We start from the raw sequence: 20,727 nt of genomic DNA on the forward strand, positions 1-20,727 counted from the left end.
TCCCCTTGGGAGGAGCTGAGGTAGCAGGGGCTGACAGGAAGCAGTCTCATGAGAGGACTTGGATGTTGACCTGGCACAGGGAGGCCACAAATGCAAAGGACAGCAATAAAAACTGCTAGCCATCCTAGCAAGAGAGGTTTTACTCATGCTCTCTTTTTCTCCTTCTATAAAATTTTTCCAATCATAAATTTCTAAACAGACTCATAGATACGAGAACATTTTGACAATTGCCAGATGGGAAAGGGCTTGGGAGATGGGTTTAAAAGGTGAAGGGATTAAGAAGTACAGATTAGTTGTTACAGAACAATCATGGGGATATAAAGTACAGCATAGGAAATATAGTCAATAATATTGTAATAACTATGTATGGTGCCAGGTGGGTACTGGAAATATCAGTATATGATTATGTAAAGTATATGATTGTGTAAACACTATGCTATATACCTGAAATTAATACAAAATAATATTGAATGTAAACTGTAATTGAAAATTTAAAATGATTTTAAATGGAAAAAATAAAATTTTATAACTTGGGAAGTTATCTTAACTGCAAAAAATGACATGATTTAAGTCCTATCTGTGTTATACATTGATGTCCTATTACAAAAGTGACCTTGCAACTCCTCCCACTTCTTATAATTGTAGTATGAGAAACCTTGTCAATAACATTGGAGAAACCTGCCATGCATGACTCAGGACAAAACTTGCCCATCACCCACACACTGAAGGTTTCGGGAACATGCAGTGCATTTTGTGACAGGGACCATTTGTGAAATTAACGACCACATTCTCCTTTGTTTATACACTGTGTGCTAGCTAGATCAGATAGGGTGTATCTATGGGAGAGTTAATCATTTCCAGCAGCCGGTGGGCTTGATGGCTGAGAAAGTCCTCAGCAGCTCTTCTAAAACACTGCAGAGATGGACTCTTGCCCTCATCACAGTGCCTGACACGGGGGACTGTAGTTTTGGTTACTGGGGATATTTAGGGCCACTGCTTGTTGTCCCCTTTACATAGAGTGTCTCAGCAGCTATTTTTAATGATTGTTTTGGACAATATTCTCATTGTCACTCCAGGGCATTACTCCAGGGCAACTTTGCCGATTTTTGATTTCTTATTGGGAGATCAGTCTGGCTCCTTTGTGAATGAATTTTGAAGAAAGGTAAAAGTAACCCTGACGCCAGAAAGAGAACAGGACTTGACATGTGTAAAGGTGTGTGTGTGTTAGTGTGTGTGTGTGTGTGTGTGTGTGTGTGTGTGTGTCTGTGTGTACAGTTCTCCTGCCCACCCTCCTTTGAGGGGGGTCATCTCTGAGCCAGCCTATCCTTGGTCCTTGATGTGCCCATATTTCAACTGCACTCATGCCATAGGTGGCATTGTTATCCCATCTGGCAAAACAATTCAGCTCTCCCAAACCAAATCTGGGTCTATTTTCCACTTAACCAAAATCCACTGCCTTATTATTTCATGTCCCTGACTCCAAATCTCTTCCAGGCTATTATTTTTGTTTCTGGTCCTTTCTTGGTGACCTATATGGTTTCCACTCTGTCTCATGCAACCTGGCTTCTCACTTGGCTTGTGCAGGGCTCTCCATTGGTTGGACAACCCTGATAGCCTCAGGTGACAGTCACATGGCTTCAACCCCAAACCCCTCTCTGTCCACATCTTCCCTCCACACAGAAAAGGAAGGTACATGTGAGGGTTATAAGACTTGAACAAGATAAGGGATATTGAAGCTCCTTAGGAGTAAGAGACCCCAGATGTGAGGGGAGATCATTGTGAATTTAACCATGACTTATTGAGGGCTCCCTGCAGAGAGAACTGAGGTAGGTTCTGTGGGAGATGTACATCAAGGACTTACTTACAAGTCAAGTCAGAAAGACTAGACATGACATCAGGGGGAAGATGGCTGCTCCTGGTATGAGGGATCCAAGTCCACAGAGAGAAGCAGCTGGTTCAAAGCCACTCAGAGCAGTGAGAGAGCAGGAAATAGAAAGAAATTCTCCTGACCTTGGGCACAAGAATCAGCCTTTGTCAGAGGCAAGAGTGTGCCTCCAAGGCGCTGCTCAAATGAAAACTGCCAAGTGCAGTACCTTCCAGATTCAGTGCAACCACATGGTAGCTTAGATGATTTCCTTCCCTTGTCTTGAAAGTCAGATTAAAATATCAATTCCTGACCTACTTCCTCCTTTCACTTGTTTTTGTTAGATCTTTTGAATCCATAAAGTCCTCACCCCATCTGGGACTAAACCAAACCAAAGCAAAAGCAATCCTGCAACTTCATGTATGTCTTAGGATGCTTTTAATTGCAGGCAATAGAGACCTGACTCAAAGAAACTTAATCTAGAAAGCAGTGTAATAGTTTATGTAACAGGAAGTACAAGTTCAGGTGGCTTTAGAAATGGTTGCTTGTTCTAGCAGTTCAATAACATCATCAGAGTTCCAGATTCTTTGCCTATTTTTGTTGTTCTGCCTTGAGAGCATCAAGTCTCTCCTAAGCCTGCTCCTGCCATCATAGTTATCAACCATCCTGGTTTGCTTTGAATACCCAGTTTATGCCTTAGGCCCTTACATAATTAGTAATATCAACCCCTTTTACCCTCAGTAGTGCACCAGTTTATATAATCAAGTATATGGACACCTGCATCATGTTTTTACTGACAGTTCCAAATGGGGTTTCATTATCTTCTTGTTCATTGGGAGAGGGAGGGTGGCTCTCCTATAAAGAACTTACCCATGATACTCCCAGAAAATCTCTTATCTGGTCTATTTGGTCCAAATTATAGCAGGAGGGATGCCATCTGTTGCAGATCAAATAGACCCCATACTAAAGCTAGGATTAAATTCTAAAGTATATGGCTTTGTAGGAAAGGGATGGATATCTGAACAACATTGTGGTTCCATTAGGAAAGAGGAATGGGGAATGCAGAATGGGGCAGCCACAAGCAGAGCCCTTCATAATGAGCCTTTGACACTTTGACAATTTCTCACAATCCTTTGAAATCAAATGCTCTCCTGGCTGTAAGACTAGACAGAATTACAACTGGACTAAAAGAAACCAGTGCAGAGAAGGGCCAGTTCATATATAAAATCATGGCATAATACAGTTCACATTAGATGTCTCCATTCTATCAAAATGATTAAAATCTTTCTCTTACCCCACAGGCTCTGAAAATTCCTTAGCTAAAAATGCCATCCTTAAATATAATAATTTTAAAATGTTTTTCTTGCTGGACTGTTCCTCTGAATGTTTTCCATTCTCTTTCCCTAAGCCTAGGTTTGATTTCAGTCCTCTGTGTTTTAATTACCCTTTGCATTTTTTCCAGTATCAACCCTTTTTCATTGTGATTATGTGTTCAAATGTCCACCTGCATTCAGTCACTCAATCATCTAGTAAATATGATTGACCATTAAAATTTTTTAAAAGAATTTCTATTTTAAATACATTATTCAGCTTCAGTAAAATATAGACCCCTTAAGAATTTTGTGAAAGCAATGGACCATTTCCCCCAAAGACATTCATACCCATGAGCACTAAATTGGCATTACACCTTCAAGGGTTCTAGGAACTCCTAGAGAAATTCACAATGATTCTCATGCAGATCAGATCAGATCAAATCATGTTGGTATGGCCAAGGGTGATGGGCTCAGCCATCAACTTAAGTCACATATGTCTTCTGCAGAGCTCATCAATACCCACTGGTTCAGCTAACACCCAGGACTTAATGGCTTCCAAATCTAGGTCTCCAGCTTAGATTTTGAACTCCAGGCCTGTTCTTGCAAATGCCTACTGGACTTCTCTCTGTGACTACCCAAGATATACTTTCAACTCAAGATGTACTAATCAGCCTTAACCGGTTTGGCTCAGTGGATAGGCAGCCGTGGGCAAACTACCGCCCGCGGGCCGGATCCGGCCCATTTGAAATGAATAAAACTAAAAAAAAAAAAGACCGTACCCTTTTATGTAATGATGTTTACTTTGAATTTATATTAGTTCACACAAACACTCCATCCATGCTTTTGTTCCGGCCCTCCGGTCCAGTTTAAGGACCCATTGTGGCCCTCGAGTCAAAAAGTTTGCCCACCCCTTGGATAGAGCGTCTGCCTGCGGACTGAAGGGTCCCAGGTTCGATTCCAGTCAAGGGCATGTACCTTGGTTGCTGGCACATCCCCAGTAGAGGGTGTGCTGGAGGCAGTTGATTGATGTTTCTCTCTCATCAGTGTTTCTAACTCTCTATCCCTCTCCCTTCCTCTCTGTAAAAATCAATAAAATATATAGATTTTTTAAAAAAGATGTACTAACCAAAACTCCCTGGAGCACACAGTGGTGGGTGCACTACCCACATCCTTTGGATGCTACCATTTCTTTTCTTTTCTTTTCTTTTCTTTTTTAAATTGCTACCATTTCAACATGCTCCACAGATATTGAAGCTGCCAACCAGTATCCTTTCCCTATACCTGAAAAAGACTCTCTGCCAATACTGGGTGGCAGGTTGAAATTGCCAAAAAATCATCACCCTCTGAGTGGGACAATTCTGAAGTGAGTATTTTGTATCATGTCCAAGAGTTTGTCTGTAAGATTAACCTCCACTTGCCCATGGTAGTAATTGGCCTTGATTACATACCCTCTATTGGCTGTCATCCTTCTGTTTCCCTTTCCCACATCCCTACCACTGTTTCCTTCACCTTACAATTCAACTTTCTGCACTTGAATCTTCGTTTCAGGATTGGCTTCTGGGGGAACCTATGACATTCATCATTTCCAGCTACAAATCTAATTCTCTTCCCAGGGACCTGTATCTCACTGACCACACCCACAACCACCTTGTCATATGATTCAGAAAGCCAGATGCAAGTCACCGTATTTCCTCCATCATTATTCCTATTGATCGTATGTCCTGAGTACCACTTGAGTCAAGTTCGAACCCTTCATCTCTGTTGACACTGCCTTGATTCAACTGGGATCATTGCCACAGTCTCTCTCACCTGGTCTCCATGCTGCCAACCTTACCTCTCTCCTATCAGCACTTCACACCCACCATCAGAGTGATCATTCCTCAACCCAAATCTTTCCTGGTCACTCACTCCCTTGCTTCAAGTCCTTCAATGACTCCCCACTGACTACAAAAAGCTCCTTTACAGGACAGACCAGGGAATCTCAAATGACCTCTATCTTCCCCTGTCCCCACCCCCACCACAATTCTTCACAGACTACTCTAGCAGCCTCCCAAAATATTTGCAGCCTCCTTTGTATCCAAGCTTTGGTGCCTGCCATTCCCTTCACTTGTAATGGCTTTCCCTCACTTTAAAAAACTCTTATTCATCTCTCAATGCTCAACTCTTGTCACCCTCCATGTGCAATCTTTTCTACTGCCCTCATGCCATTCCCTACCCCTTCCAAGTACAGGAATAGGCCCCTCCTTTGGTGTCCATCTGAGCCATTTTTAACTCCTCATGTACCACATGGTGTCACATTGTATTATTAACACTTTATTTACTGGTCTGTGAGCTCCTTGGGGTCAACAACCCTCCATTAACCATCTCACTAATCACAGTCCTTAGCTCAGTGACTGCCATACAGCAGGTGCTTAAATGATGATTATTGGATAAATGAGTGAATGACCCATCTACATGACAAGTATGTTGAAAACTAGATTTTGAGAAGATGCTATATTAGAGAAGCAGAATAGATATAAAAGAATCAGATCTGAAATAGAAAATTTCTTCAGTCCTAATTTAAAATCACAAAATATTAGAATTACATATCTCAAAAATCACCCTGAGCAACTCTGGAAATTTTGTTGTTGTTTTCTTCTGTTGGGTATATCCTTTCTTACCTCCATTTTCTTAGTCATCCCTTTAACTGTATGAACACAATTCATCCATATTAATATCTTTATTCTGTCCCAAAACATCTCCTTTACCCCAATCCAGATCCTCTCTTCCTGGAATCCTCTTTTTCTCTTCTCTCTGCAAAGGCAGCCATTATGAAAATACAGAGGGGTGCCACTGTACATTTCTTTGGGAATTGGGTCCATGATACCTATTTATTATGCATTAATCTGAATCAATATAGTATTTCCTAAAAACATAAGCATTTCAAAGGGCAGCAAATATGAATCACAATTGCCAGTGAGGTTCAAACATGAACCCAGGGTTGTGATGAGGTCAACAAAAGAAATAAGCTAGTAATTGCTTTCCAGGATATCAATCCCTACCTTTTACACACATGCTCCTCAACACACACAAAACCTTTATGGATCTTTCATCTATGAACTTGCCCTATTATAATTGCCTAGTTATGTCTTTAGTTGTATTCAGGCTACATCCTGGTAACTGAGCCCTCACATACCTGATCAGAACAGTTATGAGATCCATAGAGGAAGTCTGTGGTTATTGAAGTGGTTGAAGACATTCACAGACAAATAACTCCATAAGTATCATTAGTTACTCACAGCTCATTTAAAACCCAAGAGCTTGGCCAGGCCTGTGTGGCTCAGTGATTAAACATTGACCCATGAACCAGAAGGTCACTGTTGGATTCTCAGTTAGGGACCATGCCTGGATTGTGGGCTCATTCCCAGTATCAGGAGTGCAGGGGGCAGCTAACCAATGATTCTCTCTCATCATTGATGTTCTATCTCTCTCCCTCTCCCTTCCTCTCTGAAATCAACAAAAACATATTTTGAAAAATAAATAATTAAAACCCAAGAGCTTGATTGAAAAAAAGTAGGAACTGGTCCTTTCTGCTGATGTTCATTATTATCAATTCTTAAACTTGCACTGTGTGTCTTTCTGCTCTTATATTGATTGGGCACTTCCTAATTTGATTCTTCTTTTTCATAAGAGGAAATTTAGTATTAAGAAAGGATATCAATAGGGCTGACTTCTCTGTTAGAGGCAGTAGGCACAGTGCCTGAGGCTCACAAAGCTTTTAGGGGCCCATGGGAATGTTTTAATTTCATTTAAAATCAGAAGAAAAAGTGATCTTTTAGGTTGAAGAAAATGTTTTAATATATAATATTAATATATTTATCTTTACAACAATGCAATTTAAAAAATGTAATTTTTACTTTTTTATGGAGGAAGGGGTCCACAAAGGCAAAGTGTGCACGAAAGTCATAGTGAGTCTCTTCTTTCTACCACATTATGCTCATAACACAACAAGGCTAGAATAGAGCCTTTTAAACACAAGTTAAGGTTCCCATATTAATTATAAACTTGCCAGGCTGCTCTCTATGTATTTCTGTTTGGCCATCCCACTTCTACAAGAGGTTAAGTCATGGTTACTACTCACAGCATTGGGACGGCTTTCTGCTCTGATTAAAGTCATTTCTGCTCTGCCATTCTCTCAAAAATCTTCATCCTGTTTTGATGAGCAGAAAAATAATCTTTACATCTTTAGGGATTAATTAAACCAATGTAGTTACTTCCTTTGCACTGTTAAAACATTTATAGTATTTGATTTTCTATTTTGTTTTAAAATGATCAATAGTAGTAATGATACTTATTATTTATATACTGGTTAGGGACCATATATCCATCATCTCTGTAACTCCAGTTCTTAGCTCAGTGTCTGGCAAATACTAGGTGCTTAATAAATGTTAGATTAATAAATGAATTGCCTCTAAAGCAATTATGTGGAAATGAAATTATGTCCGTGGACTAATATTGTCTTTATTAATCTCACACCTTGTGAGGGGGGGTCTTCGACATGTATCACAATTGGCATTTTAGAATGTCATCGCTGGACCCTTCCCACTTCTCCCACCTTCATCAGCCAGACACTTCCTCCCTCCTGGGCTCTGTTCTCTCTCCTCTCCATCCTGGGGTCTGGAATGGTCCCTAGCCTGCTGGGAGGTGACAGGGTCGTGCTCCACAGGCTTTCCCTGGAGTCCCACCCGCCACTCCCACCCAGAGCCCTGGAGCCTCTTCCTGCTACCAATCCGAGCCACCTACAGCCACGCCCTCCCCATGGGCTAGATCACCTGTCCCTCCTCCGCCACAGCCTCTTTGGGTACCCTTTCGCCCCCCTCCTGCTCCCCCTCATCCGCCACCTCCCCCAAGCCCTCCCCTTCCCCGCCTCCTCCCACCCCTTGGTGTATATAGTAAAGCCTGGGCGCTGCACGCAGTCACACACTCGCCCGGACAGAGGCGCACACACGCTCACGCACAATCGGCAGCGGTGGCGGCGACAGCAGCTTGGTGACAGCAGCGACGGCGGCTCCCACCGCTACGCACCCCCTTCAGGAGGCGGGCGGAGAGGCCAGACCGGAGAGTTCCCGCACCCGTGACCACCCCGCGGCTTCCTGGAGGCGGCGGCTGCAATAGCGAGGTAGCGGCCGCGGCGCCCCCGTGCGGGCTGGGGTCCCCCCTCGCCCTCCCAGTGCCGACCTGCCTTGGGACGCAGGGGGCGCGCCGGACTGGGAGCGCCTGGCGGGGCCCCGCGCCCTGGGAGGGGCCTGCTCGCGGGGGCAGGACGGCACCCTGAAGCCCGGGCCAGCGGGAAGGGCCGGGCGGGGGCGGAGGCGGGGACGCTGGCGGAGGCCGCTACCAGTGCGGTGTATCTGGGCCCCGCTCCCGCTCCCGGTGCCGCGCACTTGCCAGCGGGGCCAGGGAGGCGGCGCAGGCCAGCGGGGAGGGGGCACCCGAAGTGGGTTTCTGGCCGCCACCATCGCTGGCACAGGACGCAGAGGGTGGCGCACGGTGAACTCCGCGCCCGGGCACCGCACGGGGCTGCCTCTGGCTCTGCGGCTCTGCCCCAGCCCAGAAAACCGGCGCCTTCCAGGCCCTTCGAAAGATGGATTCTGTTGACGTATCTGGCGGCCCTGGCGAGCCGGGTGGAAAGTTGGGTTTTGCCAGATCGCGTTGGGCTCGCCTTTGTGACGCTTGGCCAGCCCCGCATCCTCCCGGAGCCGGGTGAGTGTGCATAGGCGCCCCGGGAGCCCTCTTGTCCCCCCAGTGCTCAGATTCGGGGTAGCCCACACTGGCTCGGGCTTTCTGCCATGTTAAGCATTGGGCAGCGTTCACGCTGCATTTTTTTGCGTGCGTTTCCGTGGTGCCCTTTGCTGCGGAGGGAGTTGTTGCTTCTTGCCGCGTTGGCTTTTTCAGGGTCAGGTTTGTGCGCTGTGTGTTTGCTTGTTTGCTGTTTAAAGCCCGACTATTGTTCCGGATAAGCTCCGCCTGGGTGGGGAAATGGCATCCCACCACGGTTGCCGGCGAGGGGTAGAAATGTTGCCAAACAGCTGCTGCTTTGTGTTTCACTATCGGAAGTCCCTGGAGTAGGTTTGGGGCACGACGGATGGATGGAGAGAGGGATGGGGCGTGGAGAAAGAAGGTGGCTTTGGAGGAGCAAATTGTCACCCACCCCGCGGCATGAAGTCAGCCTCCTTTTCTGCCTGCCAAACTTTTATGAATATTCCTTTTGTGGCACGGGGAAGCTTAATGAATTCAGCCCAGTTTTCCAGGGAAAAGCAACCGGGCTTTAACAATGGTTTGAGAACTTAATCAATGAGAAAGGCAGGGGGGAGGTGGGGGTGGCGCTGACACCGTATCAGGGATGTGGCTATTCTTGCAGAGTCAGGTGGGAGAGAGGTAGGCAGGGCAGGGCGCAGCGCCAGGTGGCCGAGTTCTGGGAACTGTCCATAGCTCCTACCTGTGCCCACAGGAGCCACCCTCCTTCGCGCCCCCACCCCACCATTTGCCCAGAACTCAGCGACTGGGCGTGAGCTGCGGCTTGCTGTGGTGCGCAGGCCGGCCCCCCTCATCTGGCGTTTTTAAGGATGTGTAAATATTTTGCTGAGGATAAGTGACATCAACAGAATGATATTCCGCAGAGCCCGGGTGTGCAGCGATGATAAATAGATATGGCCAAAGTTTTGATAACCGCGGATTTTCATGGCTCTCTCTGTTTCATTAGGGTCTTTGTTTTTGTTGGTTTAGCATTCTCTCTCATCCTCTGGTGTGATCCCTTTATTTAGCTGATTCTTGGAAGCTTCTCTTTAGAACAGATAGAAAAAGCAGCCAGCAGGAAGAAAACAATTTTTAGCTTTGCATGCATAGGGCAAGGTTTGCTGTGCTTTTTCCCAGAGAATATTTCTCACCGTTTTCTGGATGCCTCTCTTCCTCCTTTTGAGTCATCAGAATCGTTCATTGATTGACCAAGAGACTTCTGATAACTTTGAAAATGTGTAGTGATGTGTCTTTGTTGCAGTGGAAGGGTGGCAGTGTTGGAGGAAGATAGTCGGGAGGCTAGTGGGTGGGAGCCACTCACTAGAGCAGCATTATGCCCCCACCCAGTTTTGTCCTTAGCATTTCTTCTCAAAGGGAAAAATGGGGAGGGGGAGCTGTGCCATCTTCAGAAGCTGGGGGTGGGCTGGAAGGCACAGATTCATAAGCCTCGTGGCATCCCAATTCCTCTGCTCCTTAGAAGCCCAAAGAGGCCACCTACCCACCACCAGACCCCCCCCCACTTCGCGCACACACGCGCGCACACACACACACAATATACTCTGAATGGGCACGTGTGTCTCATCCTGACAGGTGCCCACTAGAGGCAACCACAAGGTGCCAGGCACTATGAGCCAATTCAGACTGGAATTTAGGATGCAGGCTGCTTTGGTACCAGCACCAATCAGCTATTCAGGGCGGGAGTCCTTTATAATGCAAAGAAACCCCAGACTTCCAGCATTGAGGCTCAGCCCAGGAAAACCTGCCCATCTCAGGATTAAAAGAAAGAACAGCTTTCCAGGTGATGCCAGTTGCCAATGTGAAAACTTGATTGGTGGGTGGTTGGGTAATAACTGTAAAATAAAAAGTATTGTAGCCAGAAAACAGCCTCTGAGACAGGGCCTCTGAAAGGCAAGAAAGAAAAAGAGAAGGATGGGAGGTATGTGACCTGGTGCTGCTAGGAGTCCTATAGCACCTGGAAACAGATACAGCACTAGTTACAATGACCTGAAAACTGGATAGGACTAGCCTCCCTCAATCCACTGGACCAGGAATGGAGGTATTCTGAATGGGGAGATATTCACATACAGTGTGCTGTGACTCTCCAGTCAGAAAATACCAAGTTTCTGTTCTCTGGCTCCTTCCCTAATCTTAGATTTGGGGGAAGAGGGTAGTGGAGGGAAGTAAGTTGGGAAAAGAATTGACATTTGTTGTTGCACTGTCTGCCAAACACTTCACATGTGGGAATCCACAATGTGACAGAGGCATTATTTTACAGATAAGGAATCTGAGGTTCAGAGAAATTTCCTGTCAAATGTCTGATTCCAGGCTTTAGATGGGCAACATGTACCTCTACCCCTTCCCCAAATCTCTTATTTATTTATCCCACAGGCCAGAGTCCTCAGCCCCTACCCATTCCCTACCCATTCACAATATATGGTACCTAAGGGCAAGGGGAGCCTACCAAATACCCAGCCCAGTCACCCAGGGTGTATGTGCCAAGTAGATGGACCCCAAATAGTCCCTAACTAATTAAGGTGGAAAGGCTGTGCCTTTCATCTTGGAATACCCAATACCCAGTTGTTGCTTAATAAGTGAGAGTTGAGTGACTAAATGCTGGAGCTGGTAGAGTGAATGGTGTTGGGGAGGGAGCTGTAAGTCACTATCAAAGGAAACCCAGCAGGGAGAAAACTTGAGCTATGAATGTTTGGTTGGGGACTCTGAGTTCCTGGTGTTATGCCCCGAGTAGATAAAGCTGACAAGTCCACATGAGACAGGCATTCCCACCTTGTGGATGAGGAAACCGAGACTGAAACTGAGACCCATAGTGGGACCAGAGGGTGAGCAGGTTATTTTGACTCTTAACCGTCTTAGATAAATAAACTCTAAATAAAAATGAGTTGGGGTCTTGCTATGTAAATGCATTGTCAAAGTTAGTCCCTTATCCCCACTCCAACCAGATGGCAGTCTTAAACCCCTATAAATTTTGGAGTCATTGGGAGAACAGGGATTTGAATCCATATATGAGATGCTTTTGACTCTGCTGCCTCCCTTATCAGAGTCTGAGGGAGACCTCAGAGAATGAGGATCTAGAGAGGAGGAGGAAAGGCTAATTATACTCTCGCACAAAAGCCTGTGTGGGATTCTGAACTAAGCTTGATTTAGGGGTTAGGGTGGCATCCTCACTGTAGAGTTGGCAGCTCTTGTCTTTGGAGAATGCCTCTGATTATCACTTCTCTCTCCTACCTAATTGTCTGCCCAGACACCCATCATCTCATTCTTTTCAGACTCAAGGTGTTTCCTTCATGGCTCACAATTTTTTAAAAATATATTTTTATTGATTTCAGAGAGGAAGGGAGAGGGTGAGAGAGATAGAAACATCAATGATGAGAGAGAATCATGGATTGGCTGCCTCCTGCATGCCCCCTACAGGAGATCAATCCTGAAACCCAGGAATTATGTGACCTCCTGGTTCATAGATTGACACTCAACCACTGTGCCACACTGGCCTACTTCATGATTTTTAATGAGCCCTTGATTCTACCGTTCCCTTGTGTGTGTTTTTTTGTTGTTGTTTTTGTTGTTGTTAGTCCTCTCCCAAGGATACTTTTTCCATTGATTTTTTTTTTAGATAGTGGAAGAGAGGGAGGGAGGGGGAGAGAGAGAGATAAACATCATTGTGAGAGAGACATATCCATTAGTTGCCTCCCGCACGCACCCACAAATGCCCCAACCAGGACTGGGAACAAACCCACAATCCAGGTATGTGCCCTTGACCAGAATCAAACCTGAGACTCCTTGGTCCACAGACTTATACTTTAACCACTGAGCATGCTAGCCAGGGCAACTCTCTTCTGTTCTAATGGCCACTGATGAGGAGGTGATTTTGGTGGCCATGTTAGTACTTCTGTATTTCTCACATGACCCTCCTTCTCTCTCTACCTATGAATACACACACAAACACACATGCCTGCTCAGGCACAGACAGACATAATTTGATCATGTTTCTGTATTTGCTTCACCAAATTATATTGCAAACCCAGAATTATTATTGAAAGGACATACTTGACTTTGGTGATCTTCTGTCCCATCCTCTGCCTTAAATAGATTGGAAGAGCTAAGATGGAGGCAGCTCAACCAGCAGATTCCTTGAATAATTACTATACTCACTATGCAGGTGTGGGCCCTGGGCCTTTCTTAAAAACCCACTTTAATCTTCACTTAGAGATAGGGCTGGGGCCACCTAGACATCAAAATCCTTGCAGTTACTATTTCTGTTGTAATTGTTTTCTTTCTAAAGATTTTTGAAAATTGATTTTTAGAGAGAGAAAGGGAGGGGGGGAGAGAATTATCAACACAAGAGTGAAACATCAATCAGCTGCCTCTTGCATGCCCCCTACCAGGGTTTGAGCCCAAAACCTAGACATGTACCCTGACCTGGAATCAAACCAGCAAAATTTCAGTGCACAGGACATGATGCCAAACCAACTAAGCCATACCAGCCAGGGCTCTGCTGTAATTCTTAGCTCCAATAACCCTATAGTTCATCCTGCTCTCACCTGTCACTCTTCTTCGCACAGCTGGTTTAGTCTTTCAGCACAGCACTATCTAAACTTTCTATGGTGATAGAAATTGTCTATATCTGCACTGTCCCATACAGTAGCCACTAGTCAGATGTGGCTATTGAGCTGTTGAAAGGTGGCTAGTCCAAAGTAGGATGAGCTATAAGGATAAGACCTAGTATATGCATGGGATTTCTACAATCTATATATATAAAAGCCTAAGCAACCATTCGACCATTCAACCAGTAGCTATGATGCTCACTGACCACCAGGGGGAAGATGCTCAATGCACAGGCATGGAAGCATGGAACAGACTGATGAATCTCAGAGGGAAGGGAGGAAGAGAGAGGGCAGGAAGAAATTAACCAAAGATCTTACATGCATACTAGAGGTCCGGTGATCCATGTACCGGTGGGGTCCCTTGGACTGGCCTGCAGTGATTGGACCAAAATCGGTTCTCTGACATCCCCCAAGGGGGTCCTGGATTGCAAGAGGGCACAGGCCAGGCCAAGGGACCCCACTGGTGCATGAATCCATGCACCGGGCCTCTAGTTTAGTATAAAAAAGCAATGCAGAGTAGCTTATTAATAACTAGAGGCCCGATGCATGAAATTCATGCAAGGGCCTTAGGTCCTGCTGTGGCAGCGGCCTCCTCTGCCTCAGCCACCTCTGCCGTGGTCCCCACCCGCCTGCCACCTTTACCACAGCCTCCGCCTGCCACTGCCACAGCCCGGGGCCTCTGCCCCTTCTGCCTCGGCTCCTGCCTGCTGTGGCTTTGTCTGGAAGGAAGGACATCCAGAAGGAAGGACGTCCAGAAGGACATCCTGTCTAATTAGCATATTATACTTTTATTATTACAGATTCTTATATTGATTATATGGCGAAATGATACTTTCAATATATTGTTTAAATAAGCCACAGTATTAAACTTAATGTCATTTGTTTATTTTAATTTTTTTAATATGCCTGCTAGAAACTTTAAAATTACATATATATTTCTACTACAGCACTGCTCCAGAGCAAACTAACTACCAAACTGTGCCTTCAGCCTCACGGTACCTCCAGATGTTTCAAGGGGAGCATAAACCCACTCCATCTCCATGGCAGATGGGAGACATGGGGTTGATCCAGTAGCCACAACAGCCTGTCATCAAATGACAGGGTCCTCATCAAGCCTACCTATGAGCATGTTTGCTCAGTCAAGTTCTGTTAGGAATGTGGGCTCCTGAATCTTAATGGAAATGAGAGAGCAAGGCGGGGGTAGGGGGCAGGCCTGGCTGGAAAAAAGTGGCTCCTTTTTTTCTCCCAAGCCTCTGTCCTTGTCCATTGGAGAGTTGTCTCCTGCTTGAGTAACTGAGTTCCTTGACACCTGATCTAGTAATATCCTTCCCAAAGATTCGTGCTTGGAGAATAGTGTCCCAAGTAGACACTTCATCACTGAGAGTGGGTTATTTGGGGCTGAAGCCAATCTTAAAAAAAAAGAAAGGAGAAAAGGGGACACACATAGCCATTTCCTGACAGCTTGATGAAAACAAGAGCATGGAAATAAATACAGTTTCTGCGAGAGAGACAGGATATATGCAAGGAAACCCAATTTCATATGTCGTGGTGCTGAAGATGAGGAAATCTGACCAAGGGACAGTTCAGGAGGGGATGGCAGCGACACTGTGGTCTTCCTGGGCCCTTCCCTGGGCCCTGGGTATGGCCCAAGTAGACAAAAAGAGCTATAAGAATGAACTTGAGGCTGTGGTGATTTATAGGTCAGGCGTCTGTGGCTGCCCCCACAGAGGACCCTTGGCTGACCTTCTTGAGATCCTCGGAAGGAGCCGGTTTTGTTTCCCATGGCAGACTGTTTACTGGAGCACAGGAAGAATCCGACATTCTGGCGAAAAATAATTCATTAACGGCCAGGGTATTACCAGTTTCCTGGAAAATCTCCTCCAGCTGCACTGTAGCAACTGTTCTTTTTCAGCAGCAGAATCAGGCCTTGCTGGCAGCCAAGACTGGGTGTGTTTGGGCGTTTTTGTTGTTGTTATTTTTGTCTTTGTGTATATGGCCACTTTGGCTGTATAATTCAGAGAAAGGAACAGTGGCCTGGAAGGTTGAAATGACGTAGCTGTTAGCCATTCTTTCCTACATAGTTTAAGCCTGGAAGCCCCGATTCTAGGTATATACGTTTTCTCTGACCAAAGCCCATCCCCATGCTGGGGGTACTGCAGAGCCACACAGAATATTGTAAATAAATTTTAGAAAATCTCAACACCTGCTCTTAAGACTATCTGAAAAACAGCTGGCTGAAGGCCCCTTCCCACAGACACTCCCCCCACACCCCTACACACACACACACACACACACACACACACACCAGGCAAAAAGTCTTGTCTTAGCTCTGTGGAATTCTTTGCTGACTATTAATTGGTACAGTGGGGCCAAGGTATGTGATTCATCATCCCAGTTTTGAGGGCATTTGGAAAGCCAGGCAAGCATAACCAAGAGAATGGGCTGCATGTTTTGCTCACTAAAGACTGATTGAATCTACAGTAAATAAAATAGAATGGTTCAGGAAGCTTTTTATGCTCTGGAAAAATCTGCTTTTAAAATAAAGGTTTTTGTCTGCTTGTTTTTGTTTTAATGCTTTGTGCTCAGAAACGTATGCCCAGCTAGCAAGAAATGGGAAAGAATGGCATTTCCTTGTTTTAGTTTTTTTTTTTTAACTTTAATTGCAGTTTAAGTAAGATGCAGTGTATTGATTTTGGTTTTGTATGGAACATAACTAGGTAATCATTTCATTTTATGCTATATTAATTTCCATCCATTTAGACCTATGAAATATGCACCTTTTCTACCCCCATCATTGTCAGAATATTTTTTTAATGTTCCTAGATTCAGACTGAAACCCTATTTCCTTTATTCTGAAAGGAGTAAATATGTCCTTAGTTGACATATATGTAAGCCAACCTTAGATTTCAAAGACAATGGGGTCTTCTGCCTTTGATAACTGCCACTGATAAGAATATTAAATGCCATGCATACTTGGCTTTAGCTAGAGCACATTTTTTTCCACCTTGGCCTTGTTGGAAGATCTTTATTGTGGTGGGTGCTGTCCTGTGCATTTATTATAGGATGGTTAGCAGCATCCCTGGTCTGTACCTACTGGATGCCAGTAGTATTACCCTCTACCCTAGTTGTGACAACCAGAAATGTCTCCAGACCTTGCCAAATGTCCCTTCTGGGACAAAATCATCCCTGGTTAAGAACCATTAATATAGACCAAGATTTAATAAGTAAGTTGTGTTTTCTGAAAAATTCAATTTGAAATAATAAACGACACAATTTCCCCTCTGACTTTTATATATACAATTTATGGGGATGCTTAATTAACATTTGGAAGTGGGTCATTTGCCTGATTTAATTCTAAGGTTGGTAGAAGGATCTATAAGATTGTAAGAACACAGAGGTGTTTTTTGTTGTTGCTGTTGTTTTGTTTTTAAGACAGGCATTGAATAAGTCATAGGTAATTGAGGGGCATATTGTAATATATAATGGCTTCTCTAGTTTTTCATAAAGAGAAAAGGTTTATTCCTCCCTAATTTCTTTTTCATATGAACTTGACTCCAGTTATGCTTTCAAATCCACCAGGCATCTTCCTTCACTCCTCCCTCTTCCACACTGTCTTTTCTCCTGTAGCATCTTAAACCTAAACCAATTAATTTAGCCCCTTAGTGTACTTGGGAGAGCTCTACTCATAACACTGGAATAGATTCATTTCAAAATGTGGGAGTCCTCTACCCAGTACTAATTTTAGTACTTTTGAGAAAGAAAATCAATGGTAGCTAAATGGAGCAGTTTTCAAAATGACTGGAAATTAAAATTCAGGTGGTCTCCACCACCCCTCCCTATTTTTGTCCCTCTTACACACATTCATTTCATTGCAGCAATTCCCCTTGGGAAAGAGAATGTCAGCAAGGCTCCCTCAGGCACCTCAAACCTGATAATGCCTGCAGTCAGCAGCAACAGATGAAATATTGTCATTGGACAAGCCCTCAGCCATCATCTTTCACATGGTCCCTTGAAAGTCTAGAAAGAAGGGACATGCATTCACAGGGAAGGTGTCATGGGGATGAACCCTGTCCTACCCATGTATGGAAATTGGATGGGTGCTTGGGGGACAGAGGGATAACAGAGGTGGATCACTCATTACGCAGGACAGTGTCCTGGTGTCAACCCTGCTCTGCCAGTCTACAGAGTGGGATGGGTGTTTAGGGACACTTGAGGGTATGAGCAGATACTCAGCACAGACATGAGTGGGGGCCACTTCATTTCGCAGCCATCCAAGTTAGGTGAGGCTTTTTCTCAGAGTGTCTCAAAGAATTTGGAGTGTCATGTGTAGAGGAATTCCTTTGCAAGCTTAGCCAGTGAGAAAAGATGAAAAGGTGAGTGTGTAGGGGTTGCCAGGACATCATTGGCAAGGACTAGCTTCGCTTGAAGAGTAATTTGACCCTTGCTTATCATGGGGAAGGAAGAGGCAATGAGCTGGCAGACATCCACAGTGTACTGGGTCCAGGCAGATAAATAATTGATTTGCTGCATGTGACACTTGGTCATTCTAAGTTGCCAACCCTTTGCAGGCCAGGATTTGGATGATGTTTGCAACACTGGGAGAGGAAACGGGATCATAAATCTGGGCTTTCGAGGCCAGTTTGGTGGTGCAGAGGCCACTGGGGCCACTGCTGTGTGCTACAGAAACAAACAGACAAGTCGGCGTGGTATGTTGTTCCTCAAAATAATGGCAATGGAAATGGCTGTGAAAAACATTTAGACCCTTGTCATAAAAAGGCAACAATCTTCCTGCTATAGGGAAAAGCTAAATAAACTCTATTGCAGCTGTATTAAGTAGAAACAGATTTGAAAATTGGGTGTTTTTTTCCCTGAGACACTTATTTATAGCAGGTTGGGCAAAGGCTGCCACTATCTTTTGTGACTCTGGAAGTGTTTTCCAGATGGCCCTTGCTGTTTTTCTCTTTATTAAGCTTAGCTGAACTTGCCCTCACTTGGAAAGGTTCATAGAAACGGGTGTTATTTTTTTCAGATTACAATGGCCATTGATTGGCTTCAAATCAATGGATGGGAATGGATTGAGCCTGAGCTGATGAATTTCCTTTCACATTTTAGAAATAAGAAAAATGTCAAGGAACACTCAAAATAGAGGTGCTCTTTCTTTGACCATATACGTCAAAGCTTGAAAACTATGTGGGGACACATTTTCTATTAATTTTACGTTTACATTTTAAAAAATAATGCCCTCCTCTTTGCTAAAACTCTATAACGTTACCATTTCCTTTCCAACATCTAAACAATGTCCAGATACATTTCAGATTGAGCAATTAGCTCTGGCTGCAGTTTCTTTTTATGATAAAAAATTTCACTAACCCGCTAGACTAAATATGAAATTATTGAATTTGAATATATCAATATGAGACCATTTGTTCTAGCATCCATTGTAGCTTATCACTTGCATTTTAAGAAGGCTAGTAAAGACTGATTCTGCCCTGCCTTTTCATGTTGGACACACCCACACCAGAAATCTCAGCTTTGTTTTTGCTCTTAGGAGCTGGGCAGTTGGATTTGGGATCATCAGGGCTGATTCTGACATTCTAAACCACACAGTGAACCATTTTTGGAATGTCACATAAACCATTGGTCCCCACAGACCAGGCTTGCAGACTATTACCTGCATGGGACAAAATTTCTACCCATTCACAGTGAAATGGAAGAAAAGTGAAAATGTAATTAGTTTTTTTTTAAGCTAAACCTTTTCCATTTTACAGAAATGCCCTTTATCCTAAAATGTTCCTTTATAATTTTATTAGTGTTAAAGTTTCTTTTGTGAATAATTAGGATAGTACATGGCATTTGTAGTTTAACATCTTTTTTTTTTTTTTGACAGTCAGAAGTTGTCTAACTCCTGTTGTAGTCTCCATTTAAAAAAATGTTACTCATTTTAAACATTAGAAAGTCTGGGATTCACCCAGGAGGCCTGAGTGGATTAGGAGGAGGAGCCTCTGTTATGATTCCTAAGCCTGAAAAACCAACCTGAGAATCTTGTTCCAAGTCCCTAACCCAACTCTTCTGACCCATCACCCACAGAGAACTGGCTTTGTCCAAAGCCTTTGTGAAGAATGGAATTTCTTCAATAAAGGACTTTGAAGAGGAAAATTGGCCTCTTGGACATAATGCCTGAACATACAGCCTCAGTGCTGGGAGTCTGGACACTATATCCCTGGCTTCTGATGTCAACTCTGCTGACAGTTTGCATAGGCTTGACCCCCACCCCTTCTTCCTGTCTTCAGCTCTGCCCACCGCCACTGTGAGTGTAGGCCCCAGCATGGCTCACTGGGCCTGGCTCCAGTCTTCTCACTGCTCCACCTGACTCCTATCCTTGCTCCTCCTCTCCCCTGCTATTCCTGTCACTATTACACTAAAGCAGTCACCCTAGCTCAAGAACACTCAGTGACTCCCTATTTCCTAATTAGTTAGAATAAAACACCACACACATAAAGCCCTCTTCCCATTATCCCTTTCATGACTGGCCTTCAGTAGGGAAGATGTCTCCGGGTTGTGCCATTATTCTGGGCTGGATTTTGTTTGTTTTCTTATTTTGGGGGGGGGGGAGGTTTGCAAGAAAGTTACAAGATCTCTTTAGCATCTTTCTAGACGAAGAACACTGAAGTATTGACTCTAATGTAATGGACTATCCCAGGGATTATGACATTAGTGGTGTTAAAAAAAAAAAAGAGAGAAAAATACCACCCTCCCAAATGAGGCTCTCTGGCTTCATGAATCATAGCCTTATTACGAGTCTCTTACATATTGCTTCTGGATTAGGATACCACCTTCCTGGCCTGGGTATTGCTTTGGAATGGCACTGCTGGCTTGTCCTGTTGAAAGTAAAGCCACCTACATAACCTCTGAAATGTGCAATTGGGATGTAGTGGAAGGAGTCCATCCTAGCCAATGCAAACTATCTATTTCATTAGGAAATGTCTCCAATGGCTGCTTATAAAATCATAACAGCAGTAAATTACCTATTGTTTATCCAGCTCCTGCTGGATAAACAGTTATACCCAGTAATTTGCATTTATCATTTTATATCCAGCTCCAACAATCATACCAGATAGGTGGGCTCAGAGAGGGTTAGCAACTTATACCAGGTCAC

The 20,727-nt window shown here is 44.3% G+C and overlaps 1 protein-coding gene across 4 annotated transcripts in view; it reads left to right on the forward strand.

The window, feature by feature from the left end:
* The first annotated feature begins 8,148 nt into the window (after nt 1-8,148).
* The window catches only part of RAI2 (retinoic acid induced 2), a 67,129-nt gene continuing 54,550 nt past the window's right edge, over nt 8,149-20,727 (forward strand). For 2 of the 4 annotated variants that reach the window (XM_036305794.1, XM_036305798.1), the window contains exon 1: nt 8,149-8,335. The gene's annotated coding sequence lies outside the window, so the exon portion shown is untranslated. Of the gene's footprint in view, nt 8,336-8,537; nt 8,920-20,727 lie in introns of those variants that run through there. The other 2 variants (XM_036305796.1, XM_036305795.1) reach the window with 1 other exon arrangement.

Source organism: Myotis myotis, unplaced genomic scaffold (genome assembly GCF_014108235.1).
Source record: "Myotis myotis isolate mMyoMyo1 unplaced genomic scaffold, mMyoMyo1.p scaffold_m19_p_4, whole genome shotgun sequence".
Taxonomy (NCBI): domain Eukaryota; kingdom Metazoa; phylum Chordata; class Mammalia; order Chiroptera; family Vespertilionidae; genus Myotis; species Myotis myotis.